The sequence below is a fragment of the Camelus bactrianus genome, chromosome X (assembly GCF_048773025.1).
Source record: "Camelus bactrianus isolate YW-2024 breed Bactrian camel chromosome X, ASM4877302v1, whole genome shotgun sequence".
Classification (NCBI taxonomy): Eukaryota; Metazoa; Chordata; class Mammalia; order Artiodactyla; family Camelidae; genus Camelus; species Camelus bactrianus.
Genome location: NC_133575.1, coordinates 40,011,430 through 40,032,248, shown reverse-complemented (window position 1 = coordinate 40,032,248; position 20,819 = coordinate 40,011,430). Strand labels below are relative to the sequence as shown.

Genomic DNA, 20,819 nt, shown 5'->3' with positions numbered 1-20,819 from the left:
AAGAGAATGTGATCTAGAATTTACCACTGTGGTGGGGTCCTGAAGACCATCCTCAGGTTCAGTGACTCATTAGATGCACTCACAGAACTCAGAAAAGGTGTTATACTCATGGCTATGGTTTATTACAATAAAAGGACACCAATTTAAATCCACAAAGCTAAAAGGCGCATAGGACAGAGTCCAGGAGAGACCAGGATGAGCTTCTCTCTCAGTGGAGTTTTATGGCCAGTGCTTAATTCTCCCAGCAAGATGTGTGACAACCAGGAAATCTCGCCTGAGCCTTGGTGCCTGGAATTTTACTGGAGGTCAGTCAGGTAGGCATGGAACACCCAGGTGGCTGACCTTAGTCTTCAGCTTGTGCAGAGGTCAAACTAACACCACAAGGCTCAAGGCCCTACTATAAATCAAACTGTTAACATAAACCATCTGATGTGGCCCAAAGCCCCAGGTGAGCAAAAAACTTTCATCAGGCATTATATGCCAAAGGATTAGAGGTTATCTCCCAGGAGCTTGTCAAGAGCTGGGCCTTTCTTTGGAATATGCAGAAATTTTTTGGAATGCACAGGGTTTGAACATCCCAGACCTGCCCAGTCAAGTCTTTTACTGCACAGTCATAATTCCAACTTAAGACTTGATCTGAAAAGAGTGCTTCAAAGATGCCGTGATGGAATTCAATGCCATTATCTGTGGCAGTGGGATGAGGATCCACAAAAAAATCCAGTTTCTAGGAGCAGCATAGGTAGCAGGGCCAAGGGCAGCAACCGGTATCCAGTGTTCAGTGGTGGCAGCAATGGGATCCAATCAGCTAAAATTTATGGCATGATTTTTGAAATACAGCTGGGTTGGCAGCTCTTAGCAAATTATTGTATTAATTGTGCTACTTTAAAATGTTAAAACAAAATTTTAAATTAATTATAGATACACAGAATATTGCAAAGATAATACAGAGAAGTCCTATGTATCCTTCAGCCGCTTCCCCCAATTGGCACATCTTTCTAACTATAATACAATAGCAAAACCAGGAAATCAACATTGGCATAATATGTGTGTATAGTTTTATGTCACTTTATGACAAGTGGAGGTTTCCACAGTAATTACCACAGCAATCAAGATACAGAACTATTCCATCACCACAAATATTTCCCTGTACTACTCCTTTATAGTCACACTCACTGCCATTCCCTCCACTATCTCTAACCCTTGGGAGCCATGAATGGGTTCTCCCTCTATCATATAATTTTAACATTTCAAGAAGGTTATAAAATTAGAATCATACAATATGTCACATTTTGAGAGACTTTTTTCACTCAGCATAATACCTGTGAGATACACCCAAGTTGTGTGTTTTCCCTTTTTATTGCTGTGTACTATTCCATGGTATAGACGTGCCATACATAGGTGGTTTAACCATTCACCCACTGAAGGACATCTGGGTGGTTTCTAGTTTGGGCTCTTAGAATAAGCTCCTATAACCATTTTTGTATAATTTTTTCTATGAACATAAGTTCTCATTTCTCTGGGATAAATGCCCAAGAGTGCAATTGCTGGATTGTGTAATAAGAACATGTTAGTTTTGTAAAAAACTTGCCAAACTTTCCCAGAGTGATTGTATCATTTTACATTCCCACCAACGTGTGAGTGGATTTTCTCCAAATCCTTGCCAGCATCTGTTGTATTTTTTAGTCATTCTGATCAATGTAAAATAATAACTCATTGCGGTTCCACTTTACATTTCCCTAATGGCTAATAATGTTGAACATTTTAAACACGTGCTTATTTGCCATCAATATATCCTCCTCAGTGAAATGTTTCCTCATATCCTTTGTCCATTTTCTAATTGAATTGTTTGGTATTTTTCCGTCTTTTTAAAAAAGTATTGAACCTTGAGAATTTATGTATTTTATGTACAAGTCCTTTGTCAGATATATGGCTTGCAAATATTCTCTCCCAGTTTGTAGCTTTCAAATTCTTAACAGTCACATGGCAAATTTTTGAGGCAGCCCAATATATTGATTTTTTTTCCTTTTAAAGATTGTAGGTTTTATGTCATTTCTAAGACCTTTTGAACAAATCCTAGGATCTGAAGATTTTATCCTATATTATATTCTAAAAATTTTATGGTTTTAAATTTTACATGGAAGTCTATCAAAATTTGGATTTAAATTTTGAGTGAGATGTGAGGTCCAGGTCAATTTTCATTTAGGGGAATGGAAGAGGCAGAGCTATGAATATCCATCGAATCATCCCAGCACTATTTGTTTAAAAGACAATCCATCCACTGAATTATTTTTGCACCTTTGTTAAAAATCAGTTGGTCATTCATACTTGTGTGAGGCTATTTCTGAGTTCTCTGTTTTGGCCCATTGGTCTATGTGTTTATTCATCTATCAATGCCACAATAGTCTTGATTATTGTAGCTATACAATAGTCTTGAAGTTGCACAGAATTTTATTTTTCTTTTTCAGAATTATTTTATCTATTATTCTAGTTCTTCTGTTTTCCCACATATTTTGGAATAATCTATCTCTACAAAACATCTTGCTGTGATTTTGATATTAAGTGCATTCAACTTGTATCAATTTAGGGAGAATTAACATCTTTTCTACATTGATTCTTCTAATCCCTGAATACAGTATGTCTCTTCTATTGATCTTCTTTGACTTCTTCATCAGAGTTTTGTGTATTCTGTTGTTGTTGGGTAGAGTGTTCTATATCAATTAGATCCTGTTGGCTGATGCTATTGAGTTCTTCTATACCCTCGTTCTGAAGTCTATGTTATTATTAATACCACCACTCCTGCTCTCTTTTGATTAGTATTTGTATGACATATATTTTAACATCTTTTTACTTTCAACCTACTTTTATCCTTATATTTGAACTGAGTTTCTTATAAACAGTGTATAATTTGGTAATGTTTGTTTATCTACTCTGCCAATCTCTGTCTTTTAATTGATGTATTTAAACCATTTATATAGATTTTCGTTGTTGATATATTAGGGCTTAATAGGTCTGCCTTTTTTGTTTTTTGTTTTATGGGGCTTTTCCTCTGTTTTTTATTTCTCTGTTTTCTTTTTCATGCCTTCCTGTGGGTTAAACTTTTACGTAGAATAATGCTATGGTCTGAATGTTTGTGTCCCTTGAAACTTTGTATGTTGAAATCTTAATCCCAAAAGACAATAGATTTAGGAGATGGGCTTTTGGGAGGTGCTTTAGTTATGAAAGTGGAGACCTCCTGAATGGAATTAGTGTCTCAAAGGCTCCAGAATGATCTCTAGCCCCTTCCACCATTTGAGGACACAGTGAGCAGATGCCCACTCTAAACCAGGAAGAGGGCCCTCACCAAATGAGACCACACTGATGTCTTGATATTGGACTTCTCAGCTTCCAGAACTGTGAGAAACAATTTCTGTTGTTTATAAGCTGTCTGTGGTATTTTGTTATAGCAGCCCACATGGAGTAATACAAATTCTGTTTTGATTTATCAACAACATTTCTGAGTGCATAGCTTTTCATAGACTTTTTTTAGTGGTTGCTACAGGTGCTATAAGTATATGTATGTCATGTATCACAGTCCACTCATGGAACATTCTACCAGTTTAGTGAAGTACAGAAACCTAACTTTGTTTACATGCTTTTACCATCATTTATAATATAAATTCATAATATAATTTATATATATATAATTGTCTTAAATACTTCCTTACATACATTGAGAACAACAGTGGTATAATTCTTCAATCATCAAACATAATTTAGATAACTCAAGAGGAAAAGGAAAGCCTATTATGTTTACCTTTATTTTACTCTTTTTATTATCCTTTCTTTCTTACTGATGGTCCAAGATTCTTTTATCATTTTCTCTTTTTCAAGAACTTCTATTCAGCCATTATTTTAGGGTAAATAGGTTGGTGACAAATCCTGTTAGTTTTCTGTCTTCTGAAAATGTTCTGATTTCCTTCTCTTCATTACTGAAGAATATTTTCATTGGGTAGATAATTCCACGTTGACAGTTTGTTTCTTGTGGCACTTGAAAAATGTTATGGCTTCTATGGTTTCTAATGAGAAATCTGCTGTCACCGATCTGGTGTTCTTCTACAGATCAAGGGTCATTTCTCTCTCTGGTGCCTTTTAAGATTTTTTTATTTCTGCCTTTAGCTTTCAGAAGTTTGAAAATGATGTGTCTAGGTGTGAATTTCTTTGACTGCATCCTGTTTGAAGTTTGCTCAGCTTCTGGAATATGTCTGATTATGCTTTTTTCCAAATTTGGGAAATTTTCAGCCACTTTTTCAGCCCATATGATGACACCTATGTTAGATCTTTTGCAATGGTCCAAGAAGTGCCTGAGGTTGTTCACTTTTGTTTTTCAGCCTATTTTCTCTCTGTCAGATATGATAATTTTTATCATTCCACCTTCAAGTTCACTAATTCATTCTTCTGTCATCTTATTCTGCTATTGAGCTCATCTATCTATTGGTACTGCTGTTGAGTTCATCTATTAATTAAGTTCATTTACTGGATTTTTCAGTCTTAAATTTCTTTTTGATTCTTCTTTATATCTTCTATTTCTTTTGTAGACTTTCTATTTCTTTGCTAAGACTTTCTATTCTTTTACATGCTCTATGAACAACTGCTCACTGAAACATTTTTATCATGGCTGTTCAAAAACCCTTGTAGATGATTGTAATATCTGTGTCATCTTGGTGGTGGTGTGTGTCGGCTGTCTTTTCTCATTCAAGTTGTGATTATCACAATTCTTGATGTGACAAGTGATTTTCAATTGCATCCAGGGTATTTTGCATCTTATGACATAAGGACTTGAATCTTATTAAATCTTCTGGTTTATCACATGTGGGTGGAAGTCCACATTCTCACTCAGCCTTCATTGACACCTGGGAGAGAGGGGCTCCTTGTTACTGAGGGCTAAGTGAGAGTTCCAGCTCCATATTAAGCTTCTACTGATACCACCCTGACTGGGGTAGACTTGGATGCCTAATTATATGGGGAATGTGTATCACTGCTAGTGCTTGGTGCTGATAAAATCCTGACTCTCCACTAGGTATTCTTCAGACATGACCCCAATGGTTAAGGGGAGGAGTATCTCATTATCACCCATTAGATCCAGGCTCCCCACATGGTCTCTAACATTGTGGGGATTGGGCTGTTCCCACTTCCCATTCACCCTTCTCTAACATTCCGTCAGGAGATTTGAGACCTCAGTACAGCCTGGCAAGAGTAGAAGTACAGGGTCTCTATTTGGCTTTTGCTAGTAGGGGTGGGGCCAGTTTTTCTTCTGGTATTTAGCTAAAGTAGAGGACTTATTGTCTAAAAAATTTTTTCTGGTCTCACTATGGTGCCTTTGTCTTTTGGATATAGAGAGATTAAACTTATATTGGAGCTGGTTGTGTGTGTGTGTGTGTGTGTGTGCCCTATGGTGCTTCCAGTTTGCCAGCTTCTCCAGCATCTGGTCTGGGATATATGTGGCAAAAAGAAAACCCAGGAAACTCACCACCATGTCATTGCTTGGTATCCAAGTTCCCTAGAGAGTATGCCATCTTAATTCCTACTTTCAGGGTCTAACCATGTTTGGTTTATACATAATGTCCAGGGACAAACAGGGAAAAGTACATCTATATTATTTACTCCTTTCTACTGGAAGAGGAAGTTCCTAATTCTAGTATTTTTTTATTGTAACTATTGAGATTTCTAATTTAAAATCATTCAATAAAAAATAATTTGATCACTTATTTTGCTATATATATTGCACTTATTTTGATGTCTTATATAACTTGCTGAAACATCAAGACAATATTGGGTCATAACCTCAATAAATAATAACTCTTTCTTTTTCTTGAAATGACTTTACCATTTCACAATTTAGAATGTTTGCTGCTTTTTAATTAGTTTCTAAACATCATATTCAGTAGTTTATTTCTATTCCTATTTTACTTACCATTATTCATATCTCTCTCTGCCTTATCACCAAATCTAATCCATCACCTATTTCTGTTGATTCTACCATTTTTAGTATGCCTTGATTCCATTTTATTCCTTCACTTTTCATCATCTTCTTGTTAGAAGGGAGCATGAAGAGAGGGAGTAACAGCGAGAGAAAAGTTGAAAAGAGACGAGATGGTGAGGAAGAGAGGGAGGAAGGAAAGAAGCACAAAGAAAACAGGAATAAAAGAAATAAGTGGGGAGAGGGTATAGCTTAAGTGGTAAAGTCCATGCTTAGCATGCATGAGGTCCTGAGTTCAATCCCCAGTACCTCCTCTAAAAATAAATAAATAAACTCATTAACTCCCCCCACCACAAAAAAAGCTAAACAAAAAGACTTCTATGTAAAAAATAAAAAGAATAAGTGAAATAGCAGTTGCAAATAAATGGAATGATTAAGATAAGGAGAAATAAGAGAATGCAGAAAGAATGGATACTAAGTTGAAATTTAAAAAGCAGGAGGAAAGAGAAAAAGGAAGTAGAATGCAGAAGGGAAAAGAGATGTAGGATGGAAGACTGTGAAAGAGAGGTGGAAGCAGACAGAGAGATTCCAGGTAGATGGAAGAAGAAAGGAAAATAAACAAGGAGAAGGAAGAAAAAGAGGAAGGGGGGAGGAAGAGAAAATAACGAGGGAGAAAAGAGAAGTGTTTGAGATAAGAAGGGCAGAGAGGAGGAAGGGGAAAGGGAGTGGAGGGAAGCGGGGTGGAGGAGGAAGAGGGGGAAAAGTGATGGGGAATCACACTTCACTAATGGCAGATTTCACTCTGCAGAGAGAAGAAGGCTTAATTTTAGAAGTTCTCCCGTTTTCTTCTTCTCAAATCCCCAGCTCCCTTTGCATTTGGTACCCACCAAAGTGCCAGAGGTCATTTCTCACAGGACATCACTCTTGCCTGGAGGTAAGACCACTGTGGTTTTCAACTAGTAAGAGCCACATGCTCTGCATTTTGAAGAGGTAAATTGGTTTAGGATACTCAGCATTTATCACATACTTTCTGCTCCTGGTTGTTCATCGGGTATGAATATTCTCTGACAAATTTAGGTATGCAGGAAATGTAAGGTTTCTTTTTCTCTGCAACTCAACTTGAATTCTATGTCAAGTTCCCAATCTACTAAGTGGCTGAAACTCAACTCCAGCAGTGTGGATGGAGTTCCTCTCACCCCATTCATTAGAGTTGTATCTAAGTTATGGTATCTTATATGTCAAAACACCAGGATGGGTGATGTATGTTGAGTATCACATATGCATCCTGGCATTACATGCTGTCATATCTGGTTCATCAAAGTTTGTCCAAGCAGGTAGCTGTTGAGTTGAGCCTCATTCTTTACTACAAAGCCCCCCGAAGGTCTGACTGTCTCTGAGGGTGTGATGTATATACAACTCATATACACAGGAACTATTCTGCTGCTTCTATCATATGCTGGGGATTGTTCATCCCTGTGAGACTGTCTTTACTTAACATATTCCTCTTATACTCCCATGATATCCTGAGCTGAGAGGAACCATATGAGGAGGCCTAAAGCTCTGAATGCCTATAGACACCACACAACCACTTCTATTTTGTGGTCTTGTCCTCTTCCTGGCTTTATCCTGGAAGTGAGGCACCAGGACACATTGCGAGAGGATCCTACAAACCTATCTAGGTTCTTTTCCCATCCTGGAATATAAGGTCTAGGTTTCTCCTTTTTACAGGAACCCACAATATTTACTGACTCCTTGCTTCTCTTTTGCTTTTCTTTTCAACAGAATGAATGTGAGACTAGAGGTACAGCCTTGAAAAGAAGTGCCAACAACAACAAAAAGCTGAATAAACTAAAACTCAATGACTTTTTCTTGGACCCGACAGAGAAATGAGGTTTCAGAGCAAACCACCATCCTGAAATATTGAGGGGCAGGCGAATCAAGAGTCACAGATGAGATATGCTTACCTAAAGCAGAAGCCACTGAAGACATAAACTTGTAGGTATTCTTAAATGAAACTTCTGAAAGACTGCTAGAAGTTGAGTGTGAACCAGACTGAGAGTGAGAAACTCCTGGGAGTGGTAGTCTTGTGGGGGAAGCACACTTTCATGGGTTTTATTTCCAGGAATCTCACCAGTTTCTTATGGTAAAGATCCAAGAAAGACAGAGGAGGGGAAGGGTCCTTGTGAATATCCTTGTGGAATATGCCCTGAGCCTTCACCATAACAAAGGTCTACTTTCCAGGAGGAGAGACTACCAGAGCCTTGTCCTATAGCCATGAAGGAAGGACATTTTTCTTCTCACTCCAGCCCTGTTCTAGCTTTCCTGTCTCATCTAATGTGAGGGGAGAGTGGGGGGGACTATACAAGAAGAAATACCTGTAAAGGTCATAAGCCTGAGTCAAAGGCCTACTAAAACACTGATTTAATTGGAATATTAGAAAATACTCCCTTTCTCCCACACCATGACACCATACCAACAGAGCTCCAGTATAATAACAATGTTATAGCTGAATGACTTACAAGATGACTCTCTAAGGAAGCCCAAAGTCAAAAAAGGAGACAAAAATCAAAGACACTAGGGATAAACAACAAGGTCCTACTATACAGCACAGGGAACTATATTCAATGTCTTGTAATCTATGGTGGAAAGGAATATGAAAAAATATATGTGTGTGTGTATAACTGAATCACCAAGCTGTACACCAGAGACTAACATAACACTATAAACTGATTATACTTCAATAAAAAAAATTAAGGGCACTAGAGGAATGTGAAGCCTCTGTCACCTATTGCTAAAGTAAACTTTAAACAAAGCCCAACTCTTAGCAAGACTAACATAAATCTTCACACTAGAGGTCTCTCTATCTCAGTTCCTATTACCTAAAACATATCCAGCTTTCAACAAAAACTTACAAGGCACACCAAATGGCAAGAAGAAAAAGTCTGAAGAGATAAAGCAAGCATCAGACTCAGATATGACAGAGCTGCTGGCATTATTAGACAGGAAATTTAACCATAGTTGATATGTTAAAGGCGCTAATGAATAAAGCTAACAACATGCAAGCACAGATGGGTAATATAAGTAGAGAGATGGAAATCCTGAGAAAGAATCAAAAGAAAATGCTAGAAATAAAAAAAATTAATATAACAGGATACTTCCCAAACTAATATATAGATAAAAAGAAGAAGAAAAATAAAGAGAACAGAACATTCAAGAACTGTGGGAAAACTTCAAAGGATGCAACATATGCCAGAACACCAAAGGAGAAAAAAAGAATGGAACAGAAGAATATTCCAAATAATAATGGCTAAGACTTTTCCAAATTAATGAAGACAACAAATCATAGGTCCCAGAAGCTCAAGAAGATAAACACTAAAAAATTTACACTGAGGCACATCATATTCAAACTGCAGAAAACCAAAAACAAAAAGAAACTATTGAAAGAAGTCATAGGAAAAAATTTTTTCTAAGTATATATAGTAGAACAAGGATTAGAATTACAGAAGACTTCATCAGAAACCATGCAAGCAAGGAAAGAGTGGAATGGAATATTTAAACTGTTAAAAAGAAAAAAACCTACTGACCTAGATTTCTGTATCTAGCAAAAGTATCCTTTAAAAGTGAAGGATATATAAAGACTTTCTCAGACAAACAAAAACTGAAGGAATTCATCACCAGTAGACCTGCCCTGCAAGAAGTGTTAAAAGATTTCTTTCAGGCACAAGGAAAATGATATAGGGCAGAAACTTAGATCTACACAAAGGCAGGAAGAGCATTGGAGAGGGGATAAATAACGCTTTCCTTCAAAGAGGAAATCAAAACTGCAAGTATAGATATTTTGGGATGCTGTAATCAAAGAAAATTTATGCTAATACATTTTTTCATTTTCAAGCAACTATGTGCAATTCACAAAAGAAATATCTCAAACACAAACGTATAGCAAGGATAAAAGATTGAAATAAGTTATGGCACATAATTAATAAACAAATGAAAATGTATTAATATCAGACATAGTACTTTAAGGCAAAACATTATTTTAGATAAAAGCTCACTGCATAATGTAAACAGAATAATATACAAATCATAATTTAATAGATGTGTAAGAAAGAATAATTAAAACCAAAACCATAGCATGAGATTATAACATCCCTTTCTAAGGATAGACTAATCATATGAAATATGATTCTTAAAACTCTTACAAAGATACTGTGCATTGAGGCCCAAGCATAAAACATAATGGCATCTCAGAATGAGCATTATGGAATTCTTAAAACTAGCTTCCAATGTTTTCTGGACTGGAACTAAATTGATTTCATCTCCTTCATTATATATGTGTAAGAATTTAGAAAGAAAATTTAAAGTACTGTATGCTTATGAGGTGCTGCATATTGTGATAAGTGCTGGAGAAATAATGATGAGCAAAAACACATGTATTACAATGGAATACTATTCAGCCATAAAAAAGAATAAAATAATGCCATTTGCAGCAACATGGATGGATTTGGAAATTGTCGTTCTAAGTGAAGTAAGCCAGAAAGAGAAAGAAAAATACCATATGATATTGCTCATATGTGGAATTTTAAAAACAAAAGCACAAATGAACTTATTTACAAAACAGAAACAGACTCACATAGCAAACAGACTTATGGTTACCAAGGGGAAAGGGGATGGGAAAGGGCAAATTGGGAGTTTGAGATTTGCAGACATTAACTACTATATATAAAATAGATAAACAACTAGGTCCTACTGTATAGCACAGGGAACTATATTCAATGTCTTGCAGTAATCTATAATGAAAAAGAATATGAAAAGGAATATATGTATGTATATGTATGACTGAAACATTATGCTGTACACCAGAAATTGGCTCATTATAACTAACTATATACACTTCAATTTAAAAAACCACATGTGTTACCTGCTTTCAAAGACTAATGGATCTCAGTCTAATGTAATCAGAACTGAGCCCAGTCAGGCTCATACAATTTTAAGAAAGTTAACCGAGTTTTTGACGCCAATTTGCATCATGGGAGCAGCCAAAGTGACATCTAGAGATTACATTAAATGATCCTGGCATAAACTTAAATAGGTTACATCTTCCTTCATACTCCACATTTCCCTTTCAGTTAATTTCTCCCTCCCATCACTGAGCAATTAACGTTCTATTAATAAGCAGAAGAATGTTACCAGGAGAGACAAGATGAAGAAGCCTGCAAACAGGACCTGCACACACAGTTTGAGGATGTTTGTTTGATATTTATCAGATGGTCTTGCCTTACGGGCTCTTGGGGTCTTGTGACATAGAGGCCCTCTATCATTTGCACTGGCAAATCTAGAGGTATATCTGAATGTTCTCAGATACCTGGGATATGATTTAGCTCCGTATGTGTCTTTTAATGTTCAACATCAATATAAAACTTATAAACCACCTAATTTGAGAATTACGAACCATGAACAACAACTATAAGAGATATGGAGCTGGACTTGCACAAGTCATCACCCGCTTCAGCTTTATGGCATTTCCTGATTTCATTTTATGAAACAAAGATCATCTGAAAAACACTGGGGAAATGGTCCACCAACTCCAACACTGTACACCCACATCCACATTCACAATGGTAATTAGTATACTCCATCTGAAACTGTTTTAGTACATGGTGTTACATCACAATTATTTTGACATAACATTTTCCATGACATTAAAAAGCCTTTGCAAACTTCTTTATAATAACTATGTAATATCCAATGATATAAATTTACCTATGGCTAATTAACAAAAGTATTATTTCTATTTATTTTTATTTACTATATTATCGTTGTGGTGATTTTTCCCCCCTACAAACTTCTCAGCACATCTTCAATTATTTTCTTAGGGTACATTATTAGAAATCGCATTACTAAGTCAAAGATATATAAACTATTTTAAAGCTGTTATTCAATAATAACAAAATGCTTTCCAGAAAGATTTTTATCAATGCTAGTGATGTAGAAGATTCTCATGTACCCTTGATAAGTACTGAGTATTTGCTTTAAAAATATTTTTCAGTTTGAGAAACAAAATATTTAATTGATTTAAATATTATTTCTTTCATGACTAATGAAATGGAACACACTTTCTGCAAGAGTCCTTTAAATATTAAGGATATTAACCTTATATTTATCACATCTGTTGCAATTTTTTTAAGTTTATGGCTTGGCTTTCCTCTTAATTTCGTTTATGAATTCTTGATCTAATAAAAAATGTAAACCATATACTTTCATTTCCATTGTCATAGCTTCTTTTTTTTTTAATGCTGCAAATGTCCTTCCCAATCCAAAAGCCAAATAAATCATTCATTTTTTTTCTGGAAATTAATTTGGAAGTGTGTATTTAGGACCTAAAAAATATCTATGCTTTCTCAGTAATTTACCTTTCAAGATTGTGCTCTAATTGGGGAATTACAAAAATCTGGATGATTTTAATGACAGAAGCATGTTTCTATGGCAGTATAAAGTAAGAAAATACTTGAATACAAACTCAGCAGGATATTGAATGGGACTTTTACACTTGCCTCTGAGTTCTGGTTAAAGCCACAGAGCTTAAAAAAAAGATGCCAATGCCAAGTATCTCCAAATCCTAAAAAGAGTCACCAAGGAGTCCTGAACATATTCCTATAGGGCTTAGGCAGGGAGAGCTGACTAGTCATGCTACTGATACTTTTCCCATTCTTTCTCATCCCAAATGTACTTGGAAACTAGAAGGAATTAGAGCACAATTTACAGTGTTATGAGTCCTTGGCTTGGGAGTGTTTTCCCCTCTTGAGGAAGGGAAGGGCATGCAACTCTCTTGCCAAAACCATGAAGAGGGATCCAAAGAATCACTTATAGAGATTGAGGGAACCTGCATGAAATAAGAGAGGGAAGTATTTTATCACATTGTGGATATCCAACAGTGTCCCTCTAGACTGGAATTTCTGATGATTACTAAGGTTTGACTTGCTCCTAAAGGCTTTTCTACATTAAGTGCATGCCTATAGCTTCTCTTCACTGTGTCTTCAACCATACTGAATAAATTGTTTTATACTGAAGTATAGTTGATTTATAATATTATATTAGTTTAAGGTATACAATATAGTGATTCAATATTTTTATAGATTATACTCCATTTAAAGTTATAATAAAATAATGGCTATATTTCCCTGTGTTGTACAATACATCTTTGTAGCTTATTTATCTTATACGTAGTAATTTATACCTCTTAACCCCCTACCCCTACCTTGCCCCTCCCCCAACCCCTCTCCCCATCAGTAACCACTAGCTTGTTCTCTATATCTGTCTGTGAGCCTGTTTGTTATATTCATTCGTTTTATGTTTTAGATTTCCACATATAGGTAATAACATACAGTATCTGTCTTTCTCTATCTGACTTATTTCATTAAGCATAATACCTTCTAGGTCCATCTATGTTGTTGCAAATGTCAAAATTAATCATTTTTTTAGAATTTCATTATTTTTTATGGCTAATATTCCACTGTATTTATTTAGCACATATTCTTTACCCATTCAACTGTTGATGGACACTTACATGTTGCTTCCATATCTTGACTATTGTGAATAACGCTGCTATCTATGAACATTTTGGTGCATGTATCTTTTTGAATTAGTGTTTTCACTTTCTTCAGATATATACCCAGGAGTGGAATTGCTGGGTCATATGGTAGTTCTAATTTTAGTTTTTCAAGAAACCTCCATACTGTTTCCCACAGTGGCAGCACTGATTTACATTCCCACCAATGGTGTATGAGAGTGCCCTTTTCTTCACATCCTCTCCAACATTTGTTATTTGTAGACTTTTTCATGATGGCCATTCTGACAGATGTGAGGTGATATATCGCTGTGGTTCTGATTTGCATTTTTCTGATGATTAGTAATGTTGAGCAACATTTGAACTCTGGTGGAAAGATAATTCATGATTACTACATTCATAGGGGTTATCTCTGTTGATGAATTTCCTGATGTTAACAAGATCTGAAGCCTGGCTAAAAGCTCTTCAATGCTCTTCACACATGTTTTGTCACCATCATGACCTTCTTGGTGACTTATGATCCCTGAAATTGAACTGAAGTTATGATCATGTAACCCACATCATAGGCTGCTTGACCTATATGTATGAATTCATCTTAATGTAGGACAGTGTCTAAGATTAGAGCACAGTTACTCTAACATTTATTATAGTCTTGGAGCCAATCCTGTGAGTATCCATCCCAAGCCTTAAACATCTATCTTTTAAAGCAGGTTAATCTGCCTCTTTTACCTGTTTTTATACTCAGAAGTTTGAGTTCGGAGTCATGAAGAGTTACCCTTGGAATATGCGGTCACATTCCCTGTGATCCAAAATCTTCCTCAAATCCCTGGCTTTGAATAAATTTCTTGTTCTTGTTCAGACTCTTTCTCCTCATCTGATAACAAAAATTTTTAAAGTACGACTGTCACTTACATCAGATATTTGGCGGTAGTGACGAAATCAACCAGCTCAAAGGAGAGGAGGGGAAGAGAAGAAGAAGAAGATGAAGAGGAAAGGGAAAGGAAAGAATTATCTAACAAGTCTTCACCATGTAGCTTCCTAAGAGGCAATCAGAGGCTGGTGTTACCCTCTAAACTGACAAAAACACTAAAAAGGTGGGGACAAAATATGAAATAATTGTTTTCAAGACACTAGACATCACCAAGTGAAAACCAGTGATCCCTGAGAGATGGGGGAATATCCTTACAACTTGGGGGAGTTTCCAGATCGTGCAATGAGGGAAAATGCAGTTGAAGCCCAGAGGATTCAGAGATGAAACCAGAAAGACTGAGGCAGCTAGAGTTCAGAGAAGAGAATATCAAAAAGGAGAGAGCTGCACTTAGGGAGAACTCCTGAGATCTTTGAAGGACTGCCATAAAGTATTCAGCAGAGTACTGATAAGTGAATGCATATAAGGAAATTACCCAAGGCTGGCAAAAGAATGATCTGAAAAGATTAGATGGAACAAGTGTCAGAAGCTCAAACAGGTCTGGAGATCATGCCTATTCCCACAATTCAGAACAGAAAAATTCACAATTCATGAGGCATGGGATATTCAGATGGGTCTTGCCTCAGTAGGCTGAGATAATTTAACTTAATGCAAAACACTGTTGTGGTCCTGCCTAATAAATCTTAAAAGCAAGACTCGAAAAAGATTTAACTGCTCCCAAATAACTATCTCATAATAAAGTTCAAGGTGCATAATAATACAAAAATATCTAGCACCAAAAGGTAAAAATGTATACCAAAATTTTACCAAAAGATAAAATTCAAAATGCCTGGCATTCAATAAAAAACGACCAGGCATACAAAGCAGCAGAAAACTGGGAGAAAAGTCAATCAATTCAATCGATCTAGAACTTACATAGATGCTAAATTTAGTAGACAAGCACATTAAAAAGTTATTATTACTATGTCCCATATGTCCAAAAGGCTAGAAAAAAGAATGGTCATGTTAAGTAGAGAAATGAGATGTATTTAATAAGGTACAAATCACCAGTCTAATGACAAAAATCATAATAATTGAAATGAAAAATACACCGAATGGAATTCAGTAGTAAAGACTAGCAAACTTGAAGACATAACGATAGCAAATACTCTAAGTAAAAATTAAGACTTAAAAACAAATAGTGCTTAAGTGCTCTTGTTCGTGGTGTTTCCTCTTTTGGGAACACCTTTCCCTCATCCCAACCATCCATCCATCCTGCATCCAGTTAACTGTGAATCTGCCTTCAGATCTTAATTCAATCATCACCTCCTCCTTCTTTGATCTCCCTGAGTAGATCAAATTCTCTTTAAACCTATTCACAGAACCCCATATTTCCCTTCTAAAGCAGTGTCAACTTCACAAAAATTTGGTCTGTGATTAATGTCTGTCTTCTTCACAAAACAGTAAGCTCCATGAGGGCAGAGAAAACATGTCTACTTTTGCTTATCATGATATCCTCAGCATCTGAAACTATGCCAATCATGTAGTGTTCCTGCACCCCAAAGCTTGTATCTATCACCTCTAGGATATTAATCTATTAATTATACCCTCTTGCCCATATCTTCAATCTCTTTCTCTACTGGCTGTATCCTACCCAACATCTCTTCTTCCTTACTAAATAATTCTTGATTTTTATTATGGGTGATAATGTCCCCAGTTGTAAACTTGTATTTCCCAGGCTCCCTTGCAGAAAATGGTGGTCATGTGTCACAGTTCTGTCCACTGAATGTAGGTGGAAATTGTTGGGCAGAATTTTGGGGAAAGCGCCATATAAAGGAGACTAATTCTACTGACAAGGTACTTTGCCCTCTCCTTTTCCTCATCTTCCTACCTGGAACATAGAAATGATGGCTAGAGTTGCAGCAGCCATCTTGCAACCATGAGGCACCTGAAAGATGTGAGCCCCCACATGCTAAGCATCATGGAACAACAACAATAACAACAACAAAAAAGGACCTCTGAAACTTTGATGAAATCACGTAAGTCCTGGACTTCATACCATTAGATTTGTTTTACGTAAGATAGATATCCCCTAATCATTTTAAGCAACTCATTTTCAGATCTCTGTTACTCATATACGAATGCAATTCCAAATGCCTATCACAAAATATGAAATCTCTCTCTTTCTCTCTCACACACACACGATCTTTAATACACTATCTCATTCACACATGATTCCCTCTATGACTTATGTAATGACCATGACTTACAATCTCCACATACTGTTCCAATTCTCCAAAGTATTCCAGTAACACACATTGTCTTTATTACTCTCATTTCTGCACATACACTATCCTATCCTGTACTATCATACACACAGAGTCCATACGGTACCATGCCACCCACTGTCAAATGCAGAGCTCTGATCAACCTCCATTATCTCACACACACCATCTCCATCACTCACAGCCACTCCTACAATTACTCAATCCCTACTCTATCACACAGTGCCTAGCCACACCCCCATCATACATACAGTCTACATCCTCACTATAAAATATTCATCATCTTCCCATATTCCTTTCCCACATGATGTCTCCAGATCATACACGATCACAACCAATATCCACATCACCTCCACACTCTCACATACATACTTTTGTCATTCCTCACTGACACCCAGACACTCCATTTTCCCATAATACACTTTCTTCAACAACTCCACTCAGACACTTGTGATTCTGTATGCCAAATTATCATACACTTTTCCACTCCCTCATTGTCATGCACGCTCACTGTACCCATCTACCCCCACAAACAGACACACTTCTCATTTCCCCCAGCATCACACACACAAACACACTAACCCTATATCACTTCCACCATGTACCTATCTTCTACCATCACATAACATTCTCCCCATTCTACCCACTGTCTACATCCTCCAATTATTACTTGAAATGCCCCACCCACATTTCCACATTTCCACATTTCCAAATACACAATGATCTCAGTGTCTGATTATCATCATGCCCTTTCCCATTATTTTCTCTCCCTCCCTACTCTTTCATGCAATCATCCACTGGCATAATTCTCATCACCCATAGTTGGACATGCACTGTATCCCTAACTACCATTATCACATACATCCTGATCTTGTCCCGTCACTACCATTCACATTGCCCCAGCCTTCATTTTCAGTGATTCCACGCCATCCTCCACCATTATTCACACCGTCCCCATTGCCACCATGATCACACAGACCTTGCTTACATCACTCCCTCTTTCCCCTTGTCACTTAATACTCGCCCCACTCTGCTTCAAACGCATAGCCCAGATCAACCACAATTTTACACGCCGTGCCCATCCCCTCAATCTTCTTCACTTTCTCTCTTTTTTCCCTTTACTTCTCTTCTTCTCCACCATCCTACCCACATATTTTCCCATTATGTGGCTATTACATGAACATAGATAATAATAGAGAAATTTCTTACTCGAAGCCTCATTTCAGAGCTGTGGTAAGTAGATGGACATACCATGCTTGAAAGATACAATATTTAATGTTCCCACTTGGTAGGTAGTTGTGAATGAATTCCTTTCAGTACATTTGCCTTTAAGAAGCATTTCCTCGTGTTTTGTTACAGCAGTTAGATGAAGTTTTTAAAATAGTCCATTGATATATCTTTCATATGATACCATGTAGTTATTTAAGTACTATACTTAAGTCTTCCTAAAATACCCCAATAGCTTTTTTGTTACAGAAAAATTGTGTTATTTTTGGTACTGAAGAGGATAGACAGGTTCGAGCCAATGGCAATACTGAATATATCACTGAGCTGCTAGACAGAACACTTAATCCTTACTTCTCATGTTTCCATGTGGAAGAACTTCAACCAGACTAACATTCCTGCTTTTCTGCCCACGGGAGGAAAAGTGAGTTATATGACTAGTATGTTTGTGAGAAATGTCTGAGTAGGCTTGGCTCAGGCCCCTGCTCTCTGCTTCTCTTTCAGGAATCTGCATGCCTGTAGTGAACATGCATCCTGACTGGTTCCTTGCCATGCAATAAGGGGTCAACTTTTGGCCTGGAGTCTTGCAGTTCAGCATTGCTTGCAATTGTCTGCAAAAGTTTGTCTAATTCTGGGGCCCACACTAATTGGAAGTCCACATGGAAACCATCTTCTCCAATCAGCTTTAAGATGATGTCTGGATCTCCATCTATCTGATTTCCTACACTTATATTTCAATTGGTTCTGAACCTAGGCAGGGAAGACAAGTGTTATTTATTGATCCCTTACAATTCCCACATGATGTGGACCACTGAAATCATGTAAATTCTCTTTACTGATTTCATCTGTGCTTTCACACAAACAGGTTTCTAGGTGGAGTTTGTTTTTGATTAGCACTGAAGACAAACACTTAGCAGCAATTAAGATCAGTCTAAACAAGGAAATTATATATCCACCACCCCTAGACTCCCGATTCCTCTGGATTAGGGAGTACAAATTCTGAAGGCATAGAGTTACCACAGTACATACAGTAGGTGCTATTTAATTAATCAGGATGATTGCGACCAAGCACCAACTAAACCAAGAGATATCTTCCTTGGCCATATTGATAAGTCTTAAAAGACCATAACCAAAAGAGATCTTTTGTGGGATTGGGTAGAAAACCTTTACGTGAAATATTTGAAAGGGGTTTAGATATTCATCCAGATGGATGGATGCCTTATTTTAAAAAGGCAGATCAGGGAACCATTTCTTAAGGGGTGAAAAATAAAAACACCTTTTAATACAAACTAGAATTTAGTCTGACAGAATGTTCTTGTTAACAACAAGTTCTCTGGAAATTTAGACCTAACAGTCATTTTAGCTATTTTTCTCCTTTTTGCTAGCTAGCTTAATGCTAGCTTTTGAGCCCTTGGATACACACTTAAATACTGTGTTTGTCTGCTATTAGTGAAATAACACCATTTCAGAGTATAATTTGTGTCCAAGGTGACGAGGCCCAAATACTGGAATTTCTGCAGTTTTTACCCTAGGACAACTTTTGCTATAAAGAAATGCCAACTGTTCTCTGGAAATAAAGCAGTGTGAGGACTTCACATGTGACTTATTTTGCAGAGGAACACTTTACATACTTACACATAGTTGGGGTATTTTAGCAGTGCTGACCCAAATATACCCTCTCCAGTCTACATCAGGGCTCACAAAATGATCATAAACACAAATATACCAACAGAAAAACAAACATACAAACAAAATAAGTCTCAGCAGTCAAAGAGAAATGAAACAAAACTATTGGACAAGGTATGTGAAAACCTGATGGAAGAGTAATAAGAACACCTAAGGAAAGTCAAGTACAGCACATACACCAAAAACTTTCTGAAGCACAAAGCTTAAAAAAATTCCAGTTAAACAATAAAATGAAAAATGATGGTCATGGATGAGCCCTGAAAAGAATAAAATACCTAGGAATAAACTTAACCAAGGAAGCGAAAGATCTATACTCTGAAAACTACAGAACAGTGATGGAAGAAATTGGAGATGATAGAAAGAAAGGGAAAGATATCCCATGTTCTTGGATTGGAAGAATTAATATGGCCATACTTGCCAAAGCAATCTAGAGGTTTAATGCAATCCCTATCAAAATTCCCATGACATTTTTTCATAGAACTAGAACAAATAATCCTAAAATTTATATGGAACCACAGAAGATCCAGAATTGTCCAAGCAATCTTGAGGAAAAAAAAAACAAAGCTGGGGGTATCACCCTCCAAGACTTCAGACCATGCCACAAAGCAACAGTAATCCAAACAGCATGATACTGGCACAAAAACAGACACACAGATCAACGGAACAGAACAGAGAGCCCAGAAATAAACCCACACACCTACAGTCAATTAATCTTTGACAAAGGAGGCAAGAACATACAATGGAGAAAAGACAGTCTCTTTAGCAAGTAGTGTTAGGAAAGCTGAACAGCTACATGTAAATCAATGAAATTAGAACACTCCCTCACACCATATACAAAAATAAACTCAAAATAGTTTAAAGACTTAAATATAAGACATGACACCATAAAATTCCTAGAAGAGAACATAGGCAAAACATCCTCTGACATAAATAGTAGCAAAATATTCTTAGATCAGTCTCCCAAGGCAAAAGAAACAAAAGCAAAAATAAATAAATGGGACCTAATTAACTTAAAAGCTTTTGCACAGCAAAGGAAACCATCAACAAAACAAAAAGACAACCTATGGAATGACAGAAAATATTTGCAAATGATATGACCAACAAGGGGTTAATAGCCAAAACATATAAACAGCTCATACAACTCAACATCAAAAAACAAACAACCCAATCAAAAAATAAGTGGAAGACCTAAAGAGA

At 36.7% G+C, this 20,819-nt stretch overlaps 1 protein-coding gene across 1 annotated transcript in view; it reads right to left on the bottom strand.

Annotated features, from left to right (window-relative positions):
• Positions 1 to 20,819, bottom strand: part of MAGED1 (MAGE family member D1) — a 63,298-nt gene that overhangs the window by 9,976 nt on the left and 32,503 nt on the right. The window lies entirely within an intron of this gene.